The sequence below is a fragment of the Rhinolophus ferrumequinum genome, chromosome 5 (genome assembly GCF_004115265.2).
Source record: "Rhinolophus ferrumequinum isolate MPI-CBG mRhiFer1 chromosome 5, mRhiFer1_v1.p, whole genome shotgun sequence".
In the NCBI taxonomy this organism is placed as follows: domain Eukaryota; kingdom Metazoa; phylum Chordata; class Mammalia; order Chiroptera; family Rhinolophidae; genus Rhinolophus; species Rhinolophus ferrumequinum.
In genome coordinates, this window is record NC_046288.1 from 11,073,075 (window position 1) to 11,097,216 (window position 24,142).

Below are 24,142 nucleotides of genomic sequence, written 5' to 3' on the forward strand. Positions count from 1 at the left end.
TACAAGCTCTTCGTCTTCAGATATAAATTACTGATAATGTTAAACAAGCAGTGAAACACAATGCCATATATAGATGATGTTTTATATAAATGTACACTTGAAACCGATATAATTTTACTAACTAATGTCACCCCAATAAATTTAATTAAAAAAAAACAAAAAAACTAAGTAAGTCTGCATGTCGCTAATTTCTGGCAACAATCTTCCCAGTCTGTTTTTGTTTTGTTTTTTTAAGTCATCTCTGCCCCATTTCAGTACATGTGCTCCATGCCCTAGAGGAATGTCCAGCACAGGACGTGGGTGAAGAGGCCTCCTGTAAAGAGAGGTGATTTAAACTTTTTGTTCCACCTCCTTCCTGCCTTGAGAATAAAGAGCAGGGAGAGCAGGATGGAGGCAGGCAGGTAGAAGATGAAGCCCTATAGGCCGGTGAGGCCCAGGATGCCAGCTGTGCCCGCCCCCTACCCCCCGCAGCACCGACACTGAGGTCCAGTAATCCAGGACCCTGGCGGTGCCCGCGCGGCTGCGTCAGTCGAATGGCAGCCCTTCCCGCTTGGCCACCACCGTTGCAACCACTGGGGCTCAGCTTCTGCTTCCTTGCGGAACCATGTGGAGGGGGAACACAGCGACCTACACAGTCACTTGGTGTTCCCACCGACAGCCACGGATAGAGATTCTCGCTGCGCCCTTTTGCTTGGAGGGCTGCTCTCTATTCTACACATATTTAAACATCTGAAGATGTACAGTTTCTCAAGTTCATCAAGTGCCTCATTTTGCATAGTCATTGTACATTACTTTAGGCATGAGTGTGAGAGATGGGAAAATCTGTGCTGATTTCATAATATATCCTAGAACTAGTTTTTTGTTGTTGTTTTGTTTTGTTTTGTTTTGTTTTGTTTTTTAGTTAATGTGTTCATTTGTCTTTCTGAAAAGGTCTATGAGGGAAATGTTCCTGTTGCTAATTTCTGTGGGATTTCTTTTGAAGCTTCTGGAGATTCACTCTGTGTGCGTTTATTAGATAGAGCCATACGAAATTTCAGTATTTGACAGATATTGACAAAAACAGCAGTTACTTTGGCTCAGTCTAACATATTTCATGTTAATAATATTATGAGTATTTATTGATGGGCCACTACTATCTATAGGCCTTCATGTGTATCTTCTTCTTTCACACTGGCAACAACCCCATATGAGGTGTAGGTAATCGTGTTATTTTCATTTGATGAGGAATTAAAAGTATCACACACTCTAAACTGTGGCATTTGGATTTGAACATTAGACGTTGAAATCCAAATTTGTAGATTCTTAATCATTATGCTTTTCAATCTCCCACAATAAAATAATTATTAGTAAATTAATTATCTGGTACTCAGTATATTGCTATCATGATTAATTGTTACTCATTAGGTTGAATATTCCTTCTAGAGACCTGGAATTCTATGCAAATATTGATTAAGGATGAACTCCAAATAGAAGGGCTTTGACCTGCATTATTTCTACTGACAGGCAATGATAGTTATGATGAATTCAGATTTTAATTAATAATATAAGAGTAAACACTTACATAACTGGTTATATTTTATGGATTTTAGCCTCAATTTGGCTAAGTTCATACCTTTGTATGCTATGTGGAGAGGGTATACAGTGTACGATATTCATTATCCTTGCTAACACTGTATTCATAATACATATAGTTAACAGGTAGGTTAACTATTTTCATACACATAAACTATTAAGAGAAAAAGTAGGAATGCAAGAAGAAAATGGTTGGAAGAGGCATACTACCATGTTTCCCCCAAAATAAGACCTAGCCGGACCATCAGCTCTAATGCGTCTTTTGGAGCAAAAATTAATATAAGACCCAGTCTTATATATATAAGACACAGTCTTATATTATATTATGCTATATCATATTATATTATACCCAGTCTTATATTATATTTTATTATATAAGACCCTGTCTTATATAAGGGTCTTATAAGACAGGGTCTTATATTAATTTTTGTTCCAAAAGACACAGTAGAGCTGATTGTCCGGCTAGGTCTTATTTTCGGGGAAACACAGTAGTGCAAACAAGTGTCTTCATGGATAAATGATTCTACTTCCTGTATTGATGACGGATTCAACTTCTTGAGCCATTTGAAGGCTGTGGACCAGGGATGCGTTTTAAGACTTTAGTAATCTTCATAGCACTTTTTAATATTTTTAAACCAATTTCCCCAAACTGAGTATAGCGTTCCCTTCCTTTCTCTTCCCTTTCCTTTTTTCTGTCTATTTTTAGTACTCTCTGTTCTTTCAAATATAAAAGTGAAATAAAATAATACGCTGTATATTAATTGATCTGTAGACAATGAGAATGCATAGTATTAATATCTGGGTTTAAAAAGCTTGAAGCAACAGCAAACAGTTAAGAAGTAACAATCTTGGGACCCAAAATATCAGTGCATTCACACAGTCAATTCCATTAAATACTGATTTGAGGTCCTGACCACATTAGTGTTGAATTCTCTATGAAAGAATTAAGAGATATAGTCATGAGTCGTGTAAACTGTATTCTTTCAGTTTGCTTCATTTACTTAGATTTTCAACTCAGAAGTTCATGTTTGATAGAAGGAAAGAGCAGATTTTCAGCTTACTTGCTATGCCTAAAATGTGACAAAATAAAGATTGTCAGAGTATAGACCTAAAAAAGAAAACCTACTGTATGCTTTCCATTGCTACAATGGCAAAACAAAGAAGAAAGAACTCATCAGATTAAATTTAGAATTTTCATGGGCAGAGTGAAAACCATTTCACAAAAAACAGCAGCCCTTTGCCCTAAACAAATCTCTTATCATGGTAACTTAATATATGTAGAATTTCATAATACCAGCTACTCCACTTTCATTAAGTTTTCATACAAACTATAACATCAGAAAGTCTTTTTTTTTATTCATCACCTTTTTAAATTAAAATTTATTGGGGTGACAATGGTCAACAAAATTACACAGGTTTCAAGTGCATAATTCTATAAAACATCATCTGTATGTTGTGTTATGTGTTCACCACCCAGAGTCAGTTCTCATTCCATCACCTTATATTTGACCCCCTTTACCCTCTTCTACCACCCCCCACTCCCTTACCGTCTGGTAACCACAAAACTGTTGTCTGTGTCTATGAGATTTTGTTTCTTTATTTGCTTGTCTTGTTCCTTTTTGCCTTCAGTTTTATATCCCACATATGAGTGAAGTCATATGGTTCTCAACTTTTTCTGTCTGATTTCAGTTATCATAATGATGTCAAGATCCATCCATGTTGTTACAAATGGCAGTATTTCACCTTTTCTTATGGCAGGATTTGAAGTTTGAAAGATACCCTTGAGAATATCGAGTATTAATTTTTAACAAGCTGTTATACTTTCAATTGAGAATGGAGTAACAGGCCATGTTTCATCATTCTACTTGTGTGCAACCTTCATCCCACTTAATTAATACTTTTTAAAAGCCCAAGGGGGGAAAATGTAACCATTATAGAAATTATTTTCTTTGGCAGCTATACAAGATGTTTTAATCGACCATAAGACATTAACAAAAAAGTGATTCAAATAAAATTTAATGTACACTTTCTAGAGTTTTACTCATTAAAAGCAAAATCACAGTCTCTCTTTAGCATTAATTTAAAGAATAAATGCCTTTTTTTAACCTTAAGATATGGGTGGCTTACTGTAAGTAGTGCGTGTGTGTGTGAGTGTGTGTGTATTTTTTTAAGTAAGCAATGCCTTCATATAATTAATGTGAATTCTACCCCTTATTGCTTTTTTAGAGATTTTGCTCATACAGTTATTTTCTCTCTCTTCTTTATCATAAGGCCTCCTTTCCTGGATCACTGATAGGTAGGTAGATGATAGATAGATAGATAGATAGATAGATAGATAGATAGATAGATAGATAGACAGACACTGACCTTGATCTTATGTCTCCCTTTGGCATCAATGGGCCCATTTGTTCTGCTTAAGAGAAAAATACTTTGAAATCTCTACTTCCTCGTCTTCCATTCTCTCTTGAACCCACTGTAACCAAGCTTTCTTTCCCATCACTCCACTTAAAGTCTAGTCAAGAACTTCTCAAAGTCACCAATGACTTCCTCATTGTGCAACTCAGTGGACACTTGTTCACAGCTTATTCTTTCAGAAGCATTTGACAGAACTGTTTACTTTGTTCTTTTTTAAGTACTTACCCCCACTGTTTCTAGGACACTGTACTCACCTAGTTCTTCTATCTCGATGTTACTCCTTCTCAGTCTTGTTTCTGGCTTATTTTCTCAATGTTGAGATTTTTAGAGTGCCCTAGGGCTCAGGGCTCCGTTCTGAGACATTTTCTCTCCTCTGTTTATACCAACTTCTTTTATGATTCTCATCCATTCTCGTGGTTTTAAATAACATCTGTACTCTGATGATGGCTAAATTTTGATTTACAGAACCAAACTTGCTACTGAAATCTAAACTTGTGTGTCAACTTACTGGAATTTTCACTGGGTACCTCATAGGCATTTCAAAAATAACATTTGATTTTTACTCCCAAACATCTTCCTCCTCCAGTGTTCCCCAGCTGAGTGAACTCCACCATTAGTACACCAGTGCCAAGATTAAATATCTTGGCACCTACCTTGAGTCCTCTGCTCTCTTCCTCTTAAATCTCCTATACAAACCATTCAAAATTCTACTAGCTGTACTTTCAAAATTGATCCCAAATCTTACCACTTCTAAGTCCCACCTCCAAGACCCTAGTCTAAACCGCTTACATCTCTTATGTACTTTAACTCAATAGGCTCTAACTCCCTGTTTCCAGTCATACTTCACTGAAGTCTATCACAGCAAGCAGAGAGATTCTTTTTAAAACAGAATGCATGTCATATCAATCACCTGCTCTTCGCCTTCTTAAGTTCCTGGCCTATATCTCATGGCCTATATGATCCATCCTATGGGTCTTTCATCGCTCATTTTCCCATCACTCTTCTCTTTACACACTTAGGTCCAGCCACACTGGTCTTTTAGTTGTTCTTTGAAAATGCTAAACAGAATGACGGAACCCCAAGGCTGTTGTCTCTTGAAGTTCTTGAGCTAGAATACTCTGCAGATGTTTGCATGGCTTAACTCTTGCTTTATTCCACCTTTGCTAAACTGACAGCACAAGAATGTTCCCTGACCACCCTATCTTAAGTTGTACCTTTCTTAACTATATCCCCTTAATCTGTTTTAGTTTCCCTACAAAGAGTTTATCAGTGCCTGACATTATGCCTTATATAACTTTGTTTATTATTTTGTTGTTATCAATCTTCATGCCTGGAAGGTAATTCCCTTGATGGTGAACACTTTCCTGATTTATTCAATGCTGAATCTTCAGGGCCTAGAACATAGTAGGTGTTCAGTTCATGTATGTTGAATAGATTACGATTATCATTTCCATATTGCCCCTACTTTCCTATCTCATTCAAGATATTTCTTAATTTTATCCTATTTACTTTTCTATCAGCCATTCCTCTTATTTGTTTAATAATTGTTTTTGCATTTTAACATAAAAGATTTATTTCCATTTGATGTTATTTCTTTTTGCTTGCAACCAAGATAGCCTTTCCAGAGTTTCAAATGCTAGTAATTCATTCTATTCCTCTGGATGGCTTCCTAATACTTCAACAACTTGTGGAAAGCCGAAGTATATATAGAAACTGAGTCTTCCTGTCAAATGTATACCTAAGACATTGAATTGAGCATATAATCATAAGTCAAAAAGTTTTGTACAACAATTGAAATAAATATTTATGGATTTTCTTTGCGGGGTGGGTTGAGAAAAACAATGAAAAACTCAATATAGCTCAAAGAACAGATCCATAAAGAACAATTTGCCTTTAGACTTTTTTGCTATCAAAATTTTCTAGCATTAATGGCTGCAAACCGTTCACAAAAGTGATGATATAATCCAAGCAGCTTCTGAAAAAAAGTTCATATATAGGGAAAGTACTGGAAATAGAAATATGGTCAATTTTTTTTCTTTTTTACTTCTGAACTTGCTTTAGAAGGAACTATTTGACTCTATAAGAAATTAGAAGAGACTGCCAAAAAAATTAATTTCCATCTCAAGAGATTTGAGAAAATAATATAGTAGAGTGTTACTTTGGGGGACGGCTTAGGTGCTTGGCTGTAAGAGGATAAACTAAATAAATCTTAAAATTACTTTCCACTCTGTTGAATTTCTGTTTCTATAATCTTGTGGCTATTTCTACGTGAAAAGGGAAGTAGAAACCCACATTTTAAACGATTTGACTCGTATGTCAATATGGGTATCTAAGCGTATGCTCATAATCAATTTAAATTAAAGGAAGTGAAGCCAGTATGAAAATGGAGTGAGATGTTATCCAGGAAAATGTATTAAATATCCCATTTGTGTTTTAAGGAAAACAGTCTCACTCAGGTTACTTAAAGTTTAGATTGTTTTATAATAAAGGCATATGTGACATTAAGGGAGTGAAATCATCTCAGTTTGCAAACATACGAAGAGTCAAACAAACAGAAATTATGGATATTCACAAATACTTCAGTTGAGCTTTAGAAAGATAAAACACAGTTCAGTTTGACCTTCACTTCTGCTCTATCCATACACATGAATTCATTTATCCTTTCCCTCGTGCTCTGTTTAAAAAAAAGAAAAAGTCTTTATTGAGATATAATCCACATATCATAAAACTCGCCCATTTAAATAATACAAATTAATATATCTTTATTAATTTGGACAGAACTGTCTAGCCATCACCACAATCTGAGTTTAGAACATTTTCATCATTCCTCAAATAATTTTCTACCTATAGGCAGTCACTCCTCATCCTCCCCTCTTCCCAGCCCTGGGCAACCACTAATCCACTTTACATCTCTGTTCATTTGCCTATTCAGAACGTTTTATAGAAATGGAATTATCCATTACTGGTTCATTTGTGACAGGACTCTTTCACTTAGCATAATGTTTTGAGATTCATCCATGCTAGGTATAGCATGTTGTACAGTATACTTCATTCCTTTTTATTGCAGAATAATATTTCAGTGTATGGCTACACCACATTTTGTTTATGCATTCATCATTTTATGGACGTTTAGGTTATTTACATTTGGCAATTATGAATAACGCTTCTGTGAACATTTATGTGCAACTTTTTGTGTGGCTATGTTTTCATTGCACTTGGATATATGAGTGTATACCTAGGAATGAAACTGGTAGGTCATATGGTAAATCTATGTTGAACAATTTGAGTAAATGCCAAGCTATTTTTCAAAGTGATTGAATCATTTATATTTCCACCAGCAGTGAATGAGTGTTCCACTTTTTTCCATGTCCTTGCCAACAAGTGTTATTTTCTGACTTTTTGATTAAAAGCATGTTAGTGGGCGTGAAGTGGTATCTCCTTGTCATTTTGGTTTGCATTTTCCTAATGACTAATAGTTTTGAGCATCTTTTCATGTGCTTCCTGATTATTTGTATATTATCTTGGGAGAAGTGTCTATACAGATTCTTTACTCATTTTTGAATTGGGTTATTGTCTTTTTACTATTGAGTTCCTCATGTGTTTTGGATACAAGTCCCTTTCAAATATGTGATTTGCAAATATATTTTCCCATTCTGAGAGTGGTACTTGTTTCCAATGTGAGGCAGCCCATCCTTGTTTTACATCTACCACTCCAGCTGTTTTATCCTAAAATTCTTATATCTGTTAATTTTATGCTTACTCACGGCTTTGATTAATAACCTCTTTCTAGTCATGTCACTTAAGGCTTCCTTTACCTCATAATCACTACTTTTCTTCCTCTACTTGCTCTTTACTTCTTTTTCTAGTTTTTTGGTCACAAACTTACAAATCCCTTTAAGAGAGTTTCTAAGATTGGCTATTTCTGGTCTAGGTGTCCTTTTCTGGACCAATCACCCGTCACTGAGGTGATTTGTTGGCTTATGTGAATGAACTAGCCTCGAATGGCTCCTTGCACAAAGGCTATGGTGGGTAGTTTCCTTAAGGAAGGGTACTGTGGGTAATGCAAATTCCTGAATGCACTACAGTATTGGGTGATAAAGGCAGAACAGAATGCTGGACATAACAATTTTATGTCACCATGTAGACATAGAGACATAACAAAAGTTTACGTATTGTCTACTTCTAGTTTCATAAGTCAAACTGAGAAATTTACCTCAAACTGAATTGCAGAGAGTAATGGCCTTTGCTGGATTCTGTCATGTTGCATGCAACTCGTGACTTGCTTACATTAACATTTAGCATGTAGGATTGCAAGCTTGTTTTAATATAGATGATGTACAATACAATATAGATGATGTACACTGATGATATGTTATAAGTAAACAGAGCTCATATATTCTGTTATATATATCTATATATATAATTTTGTGTATCTGTGCGTGTATATATATATATATATATATATATATCCTGAATTTACTGAATTTTCAGTGTTTCAACTCCAAATTCAAATTCTTTTATTGAATATTTCAAATATCCCCTTAAACTTAAAACCTTGAAATGAATTGGAGAAGTACCTTAGTAATATATTTGTGTTCACGAATCAAGACTTAGCTTTCGTATGTGTATCTGGTTTCTTTGAGGGCATGGACTTTCTCAACTCATTTTGTGTTACCCCCTTAGTTTCTTCTACCCAACAGACAACTCAAAATACATTACATTTAACTGAAAGGAACTAGTGAACTGCAAGGAATTTAGGAAGGCAGAATTTAGTAAAATAGCTTTCTTCCTATTGAAAGAGAGTTTACTCATGGATATCAACAACCTGTCTAGCTACTTGGATCTTTATAAAAATGGGAATTCTGATCAGTGAATCAAGTGTTTTGTATCCTGACAGTGGGGTGTGTTTTCTTGATGCAGAGATGAAGAAGGGAAGTAGGGGCCTTTTCTGTTGCTCACAACTCACTTTGAAAACCTGGATTTTAGCTGCCTGGCATCCTCCTTCATAGATGCTGTCTAAGCAGAAAGCATCTGGCACCGATGACATCAGTGTGTCTATTAAGGGGAAGCAGTACGAAAGACTTACTGGGAACAAAAAGACATCTGACTAGAAATGACTATAGCCTATGTTAAGATTTTAGTCTCAGTAAGGACATGGGAACAATTAATTAGAAAAAAATATTGTCATTGTGTCAGCTTTAGGAACATTTTTTTTCACTATGTATATTTCAATTAACTATTCAATTAAATGTGTAAAGCCTCGTGACAGTGCTCTGGGGACAAGCTTAGCCTTTGGCTATACCCACAGGCCTTGAAAGAATATTTCAATTTTTAAATGAAACCTCAAAAAGACCTTAGTTAATATTTGTGATGGATTTAGCCAAAGTGACTTTTTAAAGCATTTTAATTTTTTAAATGTTTTAAATTTACCACAGGTTTTAATCTTCCCTGTTGTTAATCAAAAGAAATTTCTGAGTCACATTTTTTTTAATTTATTGGGATGACAATAAAATTACATAGATTTCAGGTGTACAATTCTGTATTACATCATCTATAAATCCCGTTGTGTGTTCACCACCCAGAGTCAGTTCTCCTTCCATTACCATATATTTGATCCCCCTTACCCTCATCTCCCACCCTCCTCCCTGCTTACCCCCTGGTAACCACTAAACTATTGTCTGTGTCTATGAGTTTTTGTTTCTCATTTGTTTGTCTTGTTCTTTTGTTGTTTCGGGTTTATATACCACATATCAGTGAAATCATATGGTTCTCTGCTTCTTCTGTCTGACTTATTTCACTTAGCATTATACTCTCAAGATCCATCCATGTAGTCACAAATGTTCCTATATCATCTTTTCTTACTGCCGAATAGTATTCCATTTTTAAATGTGCCTTTTAACTTTTTATTGAAGTATCAGATACTTACAGAAAAGTGTACATAGAGAAACGATAGATTTTCACAACTGAACACTCGTGTTGCCGTCACCCAAACGAAGGAACGGACATTAACAGCACCCAAACATGTTTCTTTTGCTCCTGTGTATGTGCTGTGCTGCCCCCAGGAGGACCACCGTGCAAATTCTTATCACCATAGTTTTTTTTTTTTTTTTTTTTTTTTAATTTTATGTTAATTACGTCATACAGCATTTACTTTTATGTGCTAAACTTCTACCTGTCCACATTGTTTATGACACTAGCCATCTTATTTCACGTTTTTATACATGATTCATTCTCATTGCTACATAGTATCCCATTATGTGACTATACCATAATATATTTAGCCATTCTATTAGTAGGCCACTGGTTTCTAACTTTTAGTGTTACAAATAGTGTTGCTATGAATATTCTAGTATCTCTTCTCATGAATGTGTTCCCTAATAAGGATCTATTAAAGAAGGAAATAGTTGTTTCATAGGGTGTATTTTGTATTGATTCAGTAATAAATTACAACAAACTTAGAAGCTGAAAACAACACTAATTTATCCACAGTTCTGGAGACCAAAGGCCCCAGATAGACACATTGCTGGTTCCTTGAGGAAAGAATGGGGTGGTTTGGGATTGAGAGGGTTTTCAGTCTTTGGAGCTTTTACAGGTTTTAGCACTCATAGCAAAACAGAAGCAATGGTATAGTTTTTGCTTGACCTATGAGTGTTGGGACCACAAATTCTTCATTAGCCAAGCAAGGCTGATTTAGAACTGCAAGAATAATTTAGAGAAGAAAAAAAAAAAGCTGTTTACCATGATAGGTAAGATGCTGTTATATTTTTGTGTCTGGGCTCTGGATAAAAAAATAAAATAAAATATCTATTTATTCACTGCACTCACAAAGATTTTAAGTTTTGAATTTTACTCCTCAACGTGAAAATTATTTTTTGCATGGTGAAACCCCTAGGACGCTAGCAGAAACAAGTACAAAACTGCTTAGGGGGGAATTTCCCCTACTCAAATTATAAAATATCTTCCATAAAGAGAATAAACACACCGAAATATGAGCTCAAAGCAATTATGCTTCCAACCATGACAAGAGTAAGTGGTACCAGTCTTGCTAGATTTTATATATAGTTCATTAGTCTTTTCAAAGGATGAGTTTTGGTTTTGTTGATCTTCTTTATTTCTTCTTTCATAAAATTTACCAGTGAAACTATCTAGGTCTATGGTTTCCTTCATGGGCAGGTTCTTCATTGCAAACTCAACTTTATAGTAGATATAGTCCATTCATATTCAAAAAGTTTTCTGTCTTCATTTTAATAAATTGCTGTTTTCAAAGAATTTGAAACATAACAACTACAAAATTCAACAAGATATTTAACAAAACTGTCTTCAGGCGTTGGACAATAGTCAGGCTGAGATTCTTGAGATAAGGAACCTCATACTTATCCAGACTTTCTGAAGAAAGTACTTTCCTTCCCCCAGTCCAGGGAAGAAACACGCAAGTAGAGAGGTGACCTGTGGAGCCGAAAAGATGTAGATCAGAACTCAGGGCGGCTGAAGGGTCAGAAATTTGCAGAAAAGACCTGGAAAAAGGACAGCTTGGGAGGAATTCGACGTCTGCCCTAGTGCTCAACACAAGTTGTAGGCCAAGGGTTGGGCTGTGTGCGTGCAGGATAAGTCTCTGTAAGATCTAGCAGAGACTGGGTGCTTCAGGCTGAGCATTGGATGTAGGCGTCAGAGGCTGAGCAGCACAAAGAGTCACCTGCATTTTGATCCTATGACCATGTTTTCTATCAGGACCTGGATTAGATTTTTTCCCTGCAAAACCGTTGCTGATTCTGAAAATCTTTTTCTGGAAGATATTAAAAATTAGATACAGGGTTTTTGCAAGTCCTAGGTTGGAAATATTCCCTCTAGATTCTAATTAGTAACTGAACAGTTTCCCCATGCTTTAGCATATACAGCTAGAAGAAACCAGTCAGAATTTTCAGTATTCTGAATAGAAATCTTCTTAGCCAAATGCGCAAATTCATTAGATGCGATCTCTATTTTTACTATATTGTAGATGTCAGTGTTGTCATATTTTCCACCACTGCGTAACACAGGTGTCTTTTTTTACCTCCTGCAGTAAAGCCTCTTCACGGTCCTTCCACTATGCACTAACAGTTTCTTTAAAGCCCTTCCAGTTTCTGCCCACTATCAATAGCACTTATTTGAGAGTTTTGTTGTAGCCGTACCACACTTGCAGGACCAGTTTATGTTTTGGTTACTTACTGTGATGTTACACACATGCAAAACTCAATGGCAAAATACAAAAACCATCATTTATTATCTCATGGTTCTCTGGTTTGACCAAGTAGCTATTCCGCTAGTCTCAACTTGGGGTCACTCATGTGGTTGCAATCAGAGACAGATAGGGTTTAAAGAGTCAAGATGGCTTCATGCACATGTATTCTGGAGAATTAGAAAGGATTGACAAAGAAAGGCTGGTACCTCTCTCTTTGCATTGTGGCTCACCATGAAAGTAGCTTCTTTATATGACATCTGGATTCCGAGAGTAAGAAACTAAGAGAAAATTGAAACCGTGAGCCCTCTTAAAGGCTGGACCTAGAACTGGCATGACATCACTCCTGCCATGTTCTATGTTCTAGTGGGTCCTAGTTGGCAAAACCAGCCAAGATTTAAAGAAGAAGATATAAATTCCACCATAAAAATGGGGTAGACACAACAATTTATGGTGGCTTTTAATCCACCTGAGACGAATTCTTTGAAAACAGCAATTTATTAAAATGAAGACAGAAAACTTTTTGAATATGAATGGACTATATCTACTATAAAGTTGAGTTTGCAATGAAGAACCTGCCCATAAAGGAAACCATAGACCTAGATGGTTTCACTGGTAAATTTTATGAAACAAGAAATAAAGAAGATCAACAAAACCAAAACTCATTCTTTAAAATGACTAATGAACTATATATAAAATCTAGCAAGACTGAACAAGAACAAAGGAGAAAAATCATTAAATTAAAAATATGAGACTATTACAAATAACAAAATCACGTAATGTTTTATTATGCATAACTTTATTGCAGTGTTTATGAAACTGACAATCTGATTCAAGAAAATGCAATATCTGAAATAAATTTTAGCCACTAAATGAACAGGATCAATATGTTAAAGGCTAATATGTACAAAGCTAAACACTAGGCCGAGGAGATTTTAAAGGTCAAGTTATGATAAACCTTCAAATTGCTACTCCCTATAATATGAAAGCTATTCCAGAAAACAAGGAAATCACCTATTTTCAGTTTGTGAGACTGCTATGTAACTGAATACAAATTTTAAGCATCATTTATGAAAAGAAAACCATAAGCCACATCCTGTGTGGCTGTAGGTATAAAAATATTAAATAAAACATTAGCAGAATCAATCCAGGAGTATACTCTAAAAAATACACTGGGACAAGGTAGAATTTATTTCACTAAAGCAAGACTGGTTTCAATTAGAAAAAAATCTATTGTTGCACTTCTCCACAGTAAATAACAAAGGGGAAATAAACCTCTCAGAACATACAAGAAAGCATTTATAAAGTTCTACACCTAATCATGATTTAACAAGAAAAAGAGTCTTTGCAAATTAAGAATAGAAAATATGTCCTTTACTCCATAAATGTTATCTTCCAAAACCTATAACATATGTCATCCTCAATGGAGAGATGTTAGAGACATTTTATTTTAAAGGACGAACAAAATCTATAACTGTCATAAATACCAGCAATATATGATTTAAAAATCTAACTTTAAATATATATATAGACACACACACACACACACACACAAGGTGCTTAAGAATAAGTTTAAATAGTTTAGTGGTTATCAGAGGATAAGAGGGGAGGGGAGTGGTAGATGAGGCTAAAAGGGATCAAATATGTGGTGATGGAAGAAGAACTGACTCTGGGTGGTGAGCACACAATGTGATATATAGATGATGTATTACAGAATTGTACACTTGAAACCTATGTAACTTTACTAACACCCCGATAAACTTTAATTTAAAAAAAAAATAATCAAAGAAAACTTCACTAAAAAGAAAAAGAAGTCTAACAAAATTTATATGGAACTTTTATGGAAAAAATATATTAAATCTCAAAGAAAGACATAAAAAAGACACAAATAGATCATGAGATTCACCATGCTCATGCTTGGGAAGACTCAATAAAATAAAAATATCAGTTCTCCCTCAATTAATCAGTATATTCAAATTATTCTCAACCTACCAGTCAGTGTTTATTTTTTGCATTTGTCAAACTGATCCTAAAATTTACATGAAAACCTGAAGGGATGAAAATATCTACGTCTTAGTATTTTCATAGATGTCAGAGAAAATCCACCCCACTTGATGGGAAATTTTACTAAACATACATGGCAGTGAAATTACTTTGAAAAACAATGAAGAGATAAGTATCTCAATGAAAATGAACGAAGAGCCCCAAATAACTCCATAGGTAGAAAAAATAGTTAAGTGTTGCAGGTGACATTAAAGTTCCGAGGGGCAAAGTATGGATTTTTTCATTGATGCTGGTAAAATTGGCTATCCATATGCAAAAACGAAGGATATATAATAAAAAAATCACAAAGAAATATATTTATGATCTTGAAATAAGAAAGAATTTCTTAAATAGGAATTTAAAAACACAACCATAAAGGAAAAGAATGAAGTGTGATAAATTTGCACACATAAAATTAAAAAAAACAACCCACAAAACAACCTAAGAAAATGAAAAACAAAGCTTTTGAATTGGAGAAAATGTGTGTATCCTATATAAATTAAATGATATTTTCTTTTCAGAATATATAAAGATACTTCTGCAAACTGCTAAAAAAGCACAACTAAATGATAATGAGCCAAAAAGCCAAAAGTATATGCAGGCTGTTCACAAAAAAAGGACATCTGAATTTTAATAAACATATAAAATAGTCATTAATTTTGATCATCTCTGATTTCCTCACAATCAGAGAAAAGCAAAGTCAGTGTTAGAGAATTAGTTTCATGGGTAACGAACATAGACTTTAGAATCAGACCACCTGGGTTCAAATTCTGGTTCTATAGCTGACTAGCTGAGTGACCCTGGGAAAGTGACTTGACATCTTTGAGCCTCTTTTATCTCAGCTTTAAAATGGAGATGAAAATAATACCTTCCTCATATGATTCAGTGTATGACATATTAACTATTTAGATTGTGCTCAACCAAAGCACTTCATAAGCTTAAGCAATCACTGTTAAAACAAGGGGATTTCATTTAACACTCATCAAATAGGCAAAAATGTTCAAGTTAGATAATACCTTATGTAGCAAGATATAAGGAAACAGAAACTAATGTATTTCTGCTGAGAACTTAAGATCTAATTTGAAAAGCATTTTGGCAATAGTAAAATTGGGATGCACATACTCTTTCTATTCTGCATTTCCACTTCAAAGAGTCTAAGAGAAAATCTCACACTTGGGTATGTATAATCTTACACATATACATTTTGTACAAGTGTAGAAAGATATCCATAGACATACTGTTCTTTAGAGTTAAAAAAATGTACAAAATATCAACCAATGGAGAATGGCAAATAAACTGTAGACACATGGAAATATTATACAGCAGTGAAAATGAACTAACTCAATCTACATGGTTGAATTCAAAAGACAGTGTTTAGTGAAAAAACTGGCTGCAAAAGATTATGTACAGGAAGGATAACATTAGTGTAACTTAAAAAACAATTATGTTAATTTGCATCATTTATAGATACATGTGCACATAGGGGAAGCTTATATATCAACATAGGAATAACAGACACTAGCTTCAATATAGTGGTTACCTGTGGAAGTGATGAAGGGAAGATCTGAGGATAGTACAGGAAGTGGGGTATTGGTTGTATTTGTGATATTTTATTTATAGAGAGAGTGGGAAGGAGAGAGCAGGAAGAGAAGGAGGGAAGAAGGGAGGAAGAGATGGAGAATTGGGAGAGAGTGACAGACAGAGATGGAGGGAGAGACAAAATATGAATACACTTATCACTTCTGTGTTGTTTATCTAGCTGTATATTTGGGTATAGATTGAGGGTTGGCAAACTACAATCTATGAGCCAAATCCTGCCTGTCACCTGTTCATGTAAATAAAGTTTTATTAGAATACAACCATACTGGTTTGTTTCTATTAGGTTGGTGCAAAAGTAATTGTGGTTTTTGCAATTATTTTTAACCTTTTAAACCACTAGTACTTTTGCCCCAACTTAATATATCATCTATGGCTCCTTTTGCATTTTAATGGCAGAGTTGAATAATTGTGACGGAGACCTTATGGCCTACAGATTATAAAATATTTCTTAGATGATCCTTTACAGAAAAAAAAAAGTGACACTTGGTTTAGAGTACAATATGTGCTTTTCCCATACATTTAAAATATTTTATACTTTTAAAATATACATTAAAATGCCATGATTTGTAAAGAGAATTGATTTGTGGAGTGATTTTATTCAAAAGTCTTATTAATGGTAACTTGCTAATTTCCAATTTTTTTCTAAGATGAAAATCAGAAAAGTCTATATTTAGTCACGAGAAAAAAAATTGTGAAACTATATGTCTTTGTTCATTAGAAATAATGAAGATATGGGCTTCTTACATATAATCCATGTCCCAAATGTAATTTAATGAAAGTCTTACTCTTCTCACTGCAGCTCTTAATCCTCAGAACCATCAAACCTCCTTCATCTACTCTACAGCTTCTTGTGCAACCCAGTATTTGGCAGGCAGAAAAATCTTTCCATATTGGGTAATTTTTAAAAAAAAAATTTTTTTTAGCTCGGAAGTAGTATTATGAGTGGAGCACAGGAAGAGACGAACAGACACGTAATCAAACTTGATATCACTGGGCTTGTCAGAAAAACACAGGATGCCTTATTAAATTTGAATTTCAGAGAAATAATGACAAATTTAAATATCTCCTATTCTATAGTATAATTTGCAAAATCTGATAATGCTACATATTGTGAGGTTGTTTCATGCCTTTGTAAAAGCTTATCTTCATTCTGGTGGGTAATGTGACATTTAAAGATTTTGAATAGAGCATATGAAAGTTATGGTCATATGAACATTAAAGAGTCTCGCCAACAGCGTAAAGTAATATAGATTCAAAAAGGGTAAGACTAGATGCAGAAAAAAAAACAATAAAAAATAAATTGTATCTCTTTGAGATCATGATTCTAGTTTTTATTTAATATATACTTAGAAGTGGGGTTGTTAGATTACATAATAGTTCTATTTTTAATTTTTTGAGAAACGGAACGCCGATGTTCATTGCAGCACTATTCACAATAGTCAACATACAGAAAAAACCTAATGTCCATCAGTGGATGAATGAATAAAGAATATGTGGTATATACGTACAATTCAGAATATTATTATTTATCCTTAATCTAAAGTAGTCAAAGTCAGAAACGGAGACAAGAATGATGATTACCTGGGGTTGGGGCAAGGGAAATGGAGAGTTGCTATTGAACAGGTATAAAGTTTCAGTTATTCAAGATGAGTAAGTTCCAGAGATCTGCTGTACATGTTGTACTTATATTGTAGTTAACAATACTGTATTATGCACTTAAAAATTTGTTAAGAGTGTACATCTCATGTTAACTGTTCTTGCCACAGTAATATAAAATTTTAAGACATTGTTATAATAGGCCAGTAAAGAGATTTTTAAGGGGAAAAAAAAAGTTGTGACCATAACAGTGTTGATAGTAAAAACAAAAATAATCAGGAAATAATTAGAAGTTGTAACTAATAGGAGCAAGTGAATAATTGAATGGTTGGGGCAAGGATCAATAAAAATGGATCTAAGATGATTTTTTCCCCCATTTTTAACTATTGATACCATAAACAGAGATGAAGAATACAGAAAAAAGAAAAAGCAGGGAAGTGAGGAGCAGAGGCATTGTGGAAGGTATAAGATGGTAAGTGTTGGTCAGATTTATTTCAGTGATTTGCTAGGTGCTCAGGTAGTGATGACCAGTTCTCAGGTGTATGTACCATTTTAGAATTTCTATGAGAATGTCTGGACAATGGAAATAAATTAGAAATGACCACTCTACAACAAATAATGAGAATTTTCAAATTTGAAAAAATACAGAGCAAAGGGCCTGTGACACACATCTGTGGAATAGTGTGATTTAAGGACCCCAAAAAATCTGGAAACATTTATCAGTAAAGATATAGGTAGCCCTATGTTCGTTGCAGCATTATTCATGGTAGCCAAGGCATGGAAACAACCAAAGTGTCCTTCCATAGATGATGGGTATGGAAGATGTTGTACATATACACAATGGAATATTGCACAGACATAAGAAAAGATGAAATACTGCCATTTGTGACAACATGGATGGATCTTGAGATTATCATGCTAAGTGAAATAAGTCAGACAGAAAAAGTCAAGAACCATATGACTTACATGTGGGGTGTAAAACTGAAAGCAACAAATGAGAAAGAAAAACAAAGAAACAAAAACTCGTAGACACAGACAACAGTTTAGTGGTTACCAGAGGGTAAGGGGGGAGGAGGATGGTAGAAGAGGGTAAAGAGGGTCAAATATATGGTGATGGAAGGAGAACTGACTCTGGGTGGTGAACACACAATGCAATATATAGATGATGTATTATAGAAATGTATACTTGAAACCTATATAAATTTACTAACCAGTGTCACTCCAATAAGTTTAATACAAATAAAAAAAGAATATGCAGAGGAAGAAGATCCAGTAATGATCAAATGGAATAGCAAAGAGTAGGAAGAAAAGGAGAAGATGGCAAGGGAGCCAAATACATCCTTCACATCTCAAAGGCCACAGGGAAATATGAGAAGGAATAAGAAATCACCAATGAATTTAGCAAATCTTCATAGTTGGTTTTATTAGAGAGGTGGTCTGAGGGTAAAGGTGGGAGGATGAAGTAAGGTAGATAACTGAGTGAATGTGAAATGAAGAATTAAAAGCATCAAGGATTGCTGACTCTTTAAAGAAGATAAAACAGAAAAATTAAGACAGAGGGGAAAAAGCAGCTAGAAAGTGGGATCCAAGCCAATGGAGGGTTTTGGTTTTCATAATAGGAGAAACTTAAGCCTGCTTCTTCTGAAAGTAGGATGTTTGTAAATTAAAGATCTCAGAGAAATTAGATTTGATCAAGAAAGCATGTTTCTTGAAGAAATAGAAAATAGTGAATTAAAAATTGTAATTAGATTGACTAACATGAAACAAGAGGAGAGATACCTCCTCCTGAAAGATGGAGAAAAAAATATGAATATAGAATAATTTGGTTGTTTGTTGAGTTGTAGTTCAGATCAAATAACTAAATCCCTTTGTAAGTAGGAGATAGAATTATTTGCCAGGAATGAAATGCATTTGAGGTTGGCTTATCTTGGGGATTGTTACAAAGGTTTGGGCTCAATTTCTAAGTCATTTGAACGAATGAAATGTTAGCATAAATTGGAAGGATTTCCAATGTGACAGAAATAAGTACATTGTCCAGATGTTTTCATATGTTGGAGTTTACTATAACTTAGTGTCAGCAGTTTGGGGGCCAATCAACATATTCTTCTTTCTTACACTTTTGGAGACTAGTAAGAAATTGTGTTTTTGTGTGTTTTTTTTGTTTGCTTGTTCTAGTGTTTACTATCTTCTCATTATTTTTTAAAAAATATAAAAAGCTAAAGCATTGGAAGCATACATAAAAGCACTGGGAGGATTACACAGGTTAAATATGTTCTGAATTCTTAAATTATTCAAGTTGTTTCAAGCATTTTCTGACCTATTTGGAGGCATCTTAGTTTTAGAAAACCAATTCCATAATGTTTCATGAGAGTCAGCTGATTTTTCTGTAATCAGTCTACTTGATTTATTGCTTGGTAGGAAAAAATACTAATTAAGTTGACTTTAGTGCTTGCATGTGGTTATTGGAATATTGACATTTTAACACCAATTAGACTACATGCTTAATCTCATTTTCTTGATAGTCTCCTTTATCATTTTATTGAATTATGAAAATAATCTTATCTTTATTTTCTACTTATATCTTCAAAATAATTTTTCCTTCCCAAAAAATTAAAGAAAAAATTCTCATACCATTAATGCCTGCTATAAAATGCGTAACACGGTAAGAACCTACATGTATGTTAACCCAGACCCTATGCATATTGTTAGCTTAGTGTAACTAACAGTCAGTTGCTTTTCTGTCAGATCATTTTCCGAAGTTTCCAAACATAAATAGATATCTACATTTCGATAGCGGCCAATCTTAGCCTTTTTTGCATATTATTTTGAGTATGATATAGTCTACATTTTCCAGTCCTATTATAGTGACACTAATATATTTATGTATTTTAAAACATTCCGAGGACTAAGAGATTCATTTCCAATCTCCCTATTCCTTTTCCTTCCTCAGAAAATCAGCTGTCTCTAATATGCCTTATTATCATTATCTTCACTCATAACACTCCTTTTTTTGGACATGTTTTATAGAGTTTTGAAAGCCACAAATTCAAAAGTTTGCTTTTTTTTTTTTTTTTTTTTTGCCACTTTAGAGAATTGCTAGAGGAAAGAGGGAAAGATTGGGTATATTTGTTTTACTCTAAGAAAAGTATACATCCTAAAAAGTTTTTCTGCAATAAAATTTCAGAATCACAAGAAAAGATGATGAAAACTCAGGCTCTATAAAGACATGTATTTGAATATGGAGATGAAGCCTAACTTTTAAAAGGAAGGTAGAACCTGTTAAGAGTACTGGGAGCAAAACTCTTGATAATAGAATGTAGACATTTTGCTTAAATTAATGTCTCCATTAATAGGGTTCCCAAATTTAGTAAATGAAAATACAGGTTGCCCGGTCAAATCTGAATTCCAGATAACTATTGTCAATGTCACATAAGTATGTCCCAAATATTGTGTGGGCACCTTGTATTTTATGTGACAGCTCTACCTGGGAATAGTCAGAAAGTGGGTGATAAATGGGGAATGGAACGAAGCCATCTTCTGACGTCTATTATTGAAGGACAGGAGGAGTGAGAGTAGGCTCTTCGGGAACAATGTAGCAGAAAGGTGTCCTGTGGGAGACTGTTGTTAAATAATAAGTGATAGTGACCTACGAGAAGGTACTCAGGAGAATGAAAAAGAAAACCAATGGACAGTAATATTTCTACGACGAGCTATTCTCGTTCTCTTCCTATTATGTTGCTGTCTAATGACAGGGCAGCCGTGTGGCTTTGTAAAGGCAGATTTAGGTTTTAATCTGTCTGTTTAGGCAGTGTCACTTCCTACCAGTTGATGGTTAATTAACATCTCACATTTGTCCCAGCTTGAGAAATGAAAAGGTTGTTGTGAAGGCCAGATGATGTCTTAAAGCACATGAATCAGAGTCTTGATCAGACCAGGTAAAAGGACGTGTGACTGGGAATCCAGAAGGGTCACTTGTCCAGGCCTCACATTTATGAAGACCCTGCATTAAAACTTTGGCATTTATCTCTCAAATACTGTATACAAATAGTCACAGAGGTAGAGGAATTAATGGAAAGAAAATATTCATCTTATACTTGAAAACTCAGGCTCTGTAGGTGTGTAGCATAAATTTGTAATTTTTATTAATACTGAAATTATCCTCTAAATACAACAGTCGTAACCATCCCTGAGGTAGCAACTGGATCCGCTTGTCAAAACACAGGGATATGTAGGTTTTAATTTATTAAATGTAAAATGACAACACAAAATTTTAACTACTGCTTTAGCATCTCTCTATATTTTACTTTGCTGGAACCTACAAAGGAAGTCGCTTTCCTTGACTTTAAAATTTTCAGCTCCCTTCTATCTTCTTTGCTTCTTTATTTTTCTGTGGCTCTCTGTCTTTGTGGTTCAACCAAGTTCATTTTCATTCTCTCTCTCTCTCTCTCTCTCTCTCTCTCTCTCTCTCTCTCTCTCTCTCAGCTCTTTTTTTCACTTACCTACTACTCAGGTGATTTTGGATAAGTCAGGTTGGTGCAAAAGTAATTGCGGTTTTTGCAATTATTTTTAACATTTTTAGCCGCAGTTACTTTTGCACCGACCTAATATTTGTGCTTTGGTATCCTCATGAGCAAAATGGGAGAAAAAATCGAATCTATCACAAAAAGATTGCTATGAGAATTAAATAGTATAATACAGGTAAAATGTTTAAAATAATATCTAGTAAGTTTAAAATAATGCCTAGTAAGATACTCTTTTAAACATTTGTTGCATTGAACACAGGTGTTGCTTCACAAGGAAATAAGCCATTTACACTCCATTCTCAGCAGAGTGAGTAGTCAGTGAACTGGATGGAGATCAGCAACCTGGACGGAGGGGCACAGTCCAGCCCATAAAGTCCAGGCATAGAGAACAGGCAGGTATTTATGCCCTCTCTTTTGTATAACTCAGAAACAGTGTTCATAACCAGGGAATTTATGGGAACTATATAAATACACATGCACTCATTTAATTAATGATTACATACATGCATATATACACATTTATTTTTGTCGTATTAAACACAAACTCCTAATTTTCTTTCAGAATTATGACATAACGTTCACAATATAAATCTCTATTTTTCAGTAACTTATAGCCCTACATATTTTCGACCTTCTGTGAAGTACCCCAGTGTTATAAAGATGATTTCATTTTTTTTTCTCCTGGATAAAAAGAGAGTATGCATGTAAAATTCATAATCAGTGCTTGGCACTTAGCCTAGCAGAAAGCAACTGACATATGGATTAGGGATTTCATAATTGGCAAAATGAGAGCAGGGAAACATACAGGTAAGTGAGAGCTTTGAAAAAAGTCAGGGGAGAGTCGGTAGAGAGGAAATTATGGGAAAAGGAAGTGTAGGTTTTGATCTCAAAAGAGATTGTGGGGCTGGCCCGGTGGCTCAGGCGGTTGGAGCTCCATGCTCCTAACTCCAAAGTCTGCCGGTTCGATTCCCACATGGACCAGTGGGCTCTCAACCACAAAGTTGCCAGTTCAACTCCTCGAGTCCTGCAAGGGATGGTGGTCTGCGCCCCCTGCAACTAGCAATGGCAACTGGACCTGGAGCTGAGCTGCGCCCTCCACAACTAAGACTGAAAGGAAAACAACTTGAAGCTGAATGGCACCCTCCACAACTAAGATTGGAAGGACAACAACTTGACTTGGAAAAAAGTCCTGGAAGTACATACTGTTCCCCAATAAAATCCTGTTTCCCTTAAAAAAAAAAAAAAAAAAAAAAAAAAGATTGTGGTTCTGCCTGAGATCATGGAGAAAAGAAGAGAGGGAGAAGACCTTGTTGTATGTCTTCACCTGAGTGGCTTCTGACAAGATGGTTACGTAAAATAGAAATTCCTGTTGATTTCATTACGCTTGAACAACAGCCTCAAGGGGCTAGGAGACCCTGCACATCCCTCAGTCCATTATTTTGACTATGTCCAGCTGATCTTTAGAATTGTAATAATACCAGTCTTAGAAGAGTTTTAGAAGCTGCTGCAGGGATGTGTCTTGCTTTAGTTTCCTGGAGATACTTGATTCCTGTCACAGCCCTTGGAAGGACAACAAAAGCATTCATGAACACAAACAAGAATAAAATCCTGTGGCTGATAATAATTTTGATTCACGGGTGGAATTAAAGACATACGTGAAAAACCTGCTGAGAGCAATGCAAGACAGTGATGAAAGCGGGTGTAAGGCCGCACAACCTGCTGCTGGCAATCACCGACTCAAATCTCTCTTTAATCTCTGCAAAGTAAGGGAACAGGGAAAGGAGTTGCCATCATTGATAGGATAAAACCAATGTGAGCACTGAAGACTGTGGGTCTCTTAAAAGCAAATCATGCAAAACTCACTCAATTGCTATTTTGGTAGAGGAACACCATTTATGGCTGCCGAGAAAGCAATAGTTATATCTCAATTTCGGTAAATCATCTGTTACTGTCTCTGGCAGTTTTACAAATTGATTTAAATGGGCTTCAAAGTGAACTTGCTTCACACAGTGGAGACTGGCATTGGAGTCATGATAAATGGCTCTACTGGAAGTTCTAGTGGTTTCTGCAAGAGTTGGTATTAGATTGCTTCTCTAATTTATGTATTACTATATCTGTATGGGGAGGCAATTAGCATAAAATATAGAAGAGAGTTTACCAAATCTTAAAGTGAAGTACC

At 35.0% G+C, this 24,142-nt stretch overlaps 1 protein-coding gene and 1 pseudogene across 1 annotated transcript in view; one reads left to right on the top strand and one right to left on the bottom strand.

Moving 5' to 3' along the window:
• KCTD8 (potassium channel tetramerization domain containing 8) overlaps positions 1-24,142 on the top strand; it is a 247,845-nt gene that overhangs the window by 162,742 nt on the left and 60,961 nt on the right. The gene's annotated exons all lie outside the window — the stretch shown is intronic.
• Positions 252-24,142, bottom strand: part of LOC117022564 (ER membrane protein complex subunit 6-like) — a 39,599-nt pseudogene continuing 15,708 nt past the window's right edge.